The sequence below is a fragment of the Miscanthus floridulus genome, chromosome 11 (assembly GCF_019320115.1).
Source record: "Miscanthus floridulus cultivar M001 chromosome 11, ASM1932011v1, whole genome shotgun sequence".
NCBI classification, from domain to species: domain Eukaryota; kingdom Viridiplantae; phylum Streptophyta; class Magnoliopsida; order Poales; family Poaceae; genus Miscanthus; species Miscanthus floridulus.
In genome coordinates this window covers 96,869,584-96,873,441 of record NC_089590.1, presented here as the reverse complement: position 1 = coordinate 96,873,441, position 3,858 = coordinate 96,869,584, and positions in this window count along the sequence as shown.

The following is a 3,858-nucleotide window of genomic DNA, read 5'->3' as shown; positions in this document are numbered from 1 at the left end:
TTGCTTTGTTCGTTATAGGCTTGCAGCCTCGGGGAACCATATTCCAGGTCGGTGGGGAGGATGGCCTCGGCCCCATAGACTAGGAAGAAAGGCGTGAACCCCATGGCTCGGCTCAGAGTGTTCCTCAGGCTCCAGATGACCGATGGGAGCTCGGCGAGCCATTTCTTGCCATACTTTTTCAACCGGTTGTGAATTCTTGGCTTGAGGCCTTGTAGGATCATGCCGTTGGCACGCTCTACTTGGCCGTTGGTCCTTGGGTGTCCTACGGCCGACTAGGCCACATGGATGTGGTGGTCGTCGCAAAATGTCAGGAACTTTTTGCCGGTGAACTGCGTCCTGTTGTCGGTAATGATGGTGTTGGGGACCCCGAACCGGTGGATAATGTCAGTGAAGAACAGCACTGCCTGTTCGGATTTGATTCGATTGATCGGACGGGCCTCGATCCATTTGGAGAACTTGTCGATTGATACCAGTAGATGGGTGTAGCCCCTAGGGGCCTTTTGCAGAGGCCCGGCCATGTTGAGCCCCCACACGGCGAACGGCCATGTGATGGGGATGGTTTGCAAGGCCAGGGCTGGGAGATGTGTCTGCCGAGCGTAGTACTGGCATCCTTCGCAGGAGCGTATTAGCTTGGTAGCGTCGGCGACCGCCATCGGCCAGTAGAACCCTTGGCGGAAAGCGTTCCCTATGAGCGTCCGAGGCGCCGCATGGTGCCCACAGGCGCCTATGTGTAAGTCCCAAAGCAGGGCTTGGCCCACCTCGGAACTGATGCATCGTTGAAGGACGCCTGAGGGACTTCGCCTGTATAATTCGCCATTGTAGAGGGCGTAGGTCTTGGCTCGGCGCGCAAGCCATCGTGCTTCAGTTTGGTCGTCGGGAAGCTCCCCCCGGTCAAGCCAATCGAGGAACGGGACTCACCAATCCGCGTCCTGATCATTCTGCGGAGGCTCGACGTTGACTTCCATGACCTCAGGCTTGGTCGAGGGGGTCTCGGCAGCAGAGGGGGTGTTTGGCTTTGCCATGGGTTCCCTAGGTGGGCCCTCCTCTGTTGTTGAGGTGCAGCCGATGGACGGTTTGTGGAGGTCTCTGGCGAAGATGTTCGGGGGGACCAGGGCCCGTGCTGAGGCCATCTTTGCCAGCTCGTCGGCAGCCTCGTTGTACTTTCGCGCGACGTGATTTAGTTCGAGACCGTCGAACTTGTCTTCTAGGTGTCGCACCATCTTGCAGTAAGCCTCCATTTTAGGGTCGAGGCAGTTTGACTCCTTCATCACTTGGTCTATGACGAGCCGCGAGTCGCCTCGGACATTGAGGCGCCGTGCCCCAAGCTCGATGGCGACTTGTAAGCCATTGATGAGGGCCTCGTATTCAGCCACGTTGTTGGAGGCGGCGAAGTGGAGCCGCACCATGTAGCGCATGTGTACTCCGAGGGGCGAAATGAAGAGCAGACCCGCGCCTGCCCCGGTCTTCATCAGGGATCCGTCGAAGTACAGGGTCCAGCACTCCGTCTGAATTTAAGCAGGTGGCAATTGAGTATCTGTCCATTCAGCCACGAAATCGGCCAAGACCTGAGACTTGACCGCTTTTCGAGGCGCAAAGGTCAAGGTTTCCCCCATAAGCTCGACAGCCCACTTGGCTATCCTGCCCGAGGCCTCCCGGTTATGAACTATCTCGCCCAGGGGGAAGGATGATACCACAGTCACTGGGTGCGACTCGAAGTAGTGGCGCAGTTTGTGCCGGGCCAGGACCACGGCGTAGACTAGCTTCTGGATGTGGGGGTAGCGTGCTTTGGTCTCAGAGAGCACCTCGCTGATGAAATAGACCGGTCGCTTGGTAGGCAGAGTATGCCCTTCTTCTTGCCTCTCTACTACTACGGCGGCGCTGACCACTTGGGTTGTTGCGGCGACATAGAGTAAGAGGGCCTCGTCCAAGGTCGGGGGTATCAAAACGGGAGGATTGGTGAGCAGCCTCTTGAGTCTGTCGAGGGCTTCCTCGGCCTCGGGGGTCCAGGAAAAACGCTCGAACTTTCTCAAGAGTCGGTATAGAGGCAAACCTTTTTCGCCGAGGCGCGAGATGAAGCGGCTCAGGGCCGTAAGGCATCCCATGACCCTCTGTACTCCCTTGAGTTCTCTGATTGGTCCCATGCTGGTTATAGCCGAGACCTTCTCTGGGTTGGCCTCAATGCCGTGTTTCGAGACTATGAATCCTAAGAGCATGCCTTGGGGGACCCCGAACACACACTTCTCGGGGTTGAGCTTGATGCCCTTCTCTCTAAGGCATTTGAAGGTCACCCTCAAGTCATTCACGAGATTCTCAGCCTTTCTAGTTTTGACCACGATGTCGTCTATGTAGGCCTTGACGGTCTGCCCGATGTTGTCGCCAAAGACCTGGGTCATGCACCGCTGATACGTGGCACCCGCGTTTCTGAGGCCGAAGGGCATCGTCACGTAGCAGTACATGCCAAACGGTGTGATGAAAGAAGTTGCGAGCTGGTCGGATTCTTTCATCTTGATCTGATGGTAACCAGAGTACGCATCGAGGAAAGACAGGGTCTCGCACCCTGCGGTGGAATCAACGATTTGATCGATTTGAGGTAATGGGAAGGGGACCTTTGGACAGGCTTTATTTAGACCGGTGTAGTCTACACATCCTCCATTTCCCATTTTTCTTCTTGACTAAAATGGGGTTAGCCAACCACCCTAGGTGGGATACTTCCTTGATGAACCGGCTACCAATAGTTTCTGTACCTCCTCTCTGATGGCCCTATGCTTTTCTTCGTCGAAGCGGCGTAGGCGTTGCCTCGCCGGTCTAGATCCAGCCCGGATGTCCAGGGCATGCTCGGCGACTTCCCTTGGTATGCCTGGCATGTCCGAGGGACTCCATGTGAATATGTCAGCGTTCGCACGGAGAAAGTCGACGAGCACGGCTTCCTATTTGATGTCGAGGGTGGCGCTGATCCTCAGCGCTCGGTCGTTGAGGCATGCGGGGTCGACCGGGATGAGTTTGATGGTTTCAGCGGCCTCAAACGCCCCCGCGCGACGCTTGGAGTCAGGCACCTCGCCACTAAGTTGGTCGAGGTGGGCGATGAGGGTCTCGGCCTCCGCAAGAGCCTTGGCGTACTCGATGCACTCGACGTCGCAGTCGTATGCATGTTCGTACGTGGACTCGATTGTGATGACACCATTAGGGCCTGGCATCTTGAGCTTGAGGTAGGTATAGTTGGGCACTGCCATGAACTTGGCGTAGCACGGTCGCCCCAGAATGGCATGGTAGGCTCCCCCAAACCCGACTACCTCGAAGGTGAGGACTTCCTTGCGGTAGTTGGAAGGGGTGCCGAAGCAGACAGGAAGGTCGATGCGCCCGAGGGGTCGCGTGCGCTTCCCTGGCACGATGCCGTGGAAGGGTGCGACATCGCCTCGTAGCCTCGACCGGTCGATCTCCAAGAGCTCCAGGGTGTTGGCGTAGAGGATGTTGAGGCCGCTGCCTCCGTCCATCAACACCTTGGAGAGTCGGGTGTTGCCGATGATCGGGTCGATGACCAGTGGGTACTGCCCGGGATTCGGAATACGGTCGGGGTGGTCACCTCGATCGAAGGTGATCGCCTCTCGAGACCAGTCGAGGTACTGGGGGTGGCCACCTTGACTGAGAAGACTTCTCGGCGTTCCCTCTTGCGCTGCCGCGCCGTAAGACATGCTGAGGGCCCACTGAAGATCATGAAAGCGTTGCGTACCTGAGGAACCCGTCGTCCTTGTCTTCATCCCGTCCGCCGGCGCCTTTCTGCTTGGCGTCGTCATCGGGGAGCCCGAGCCTGGTGTAGTAGCGTCGCAGCATGGTGCAATCCTCGAGAGCGTGCCTGACCGG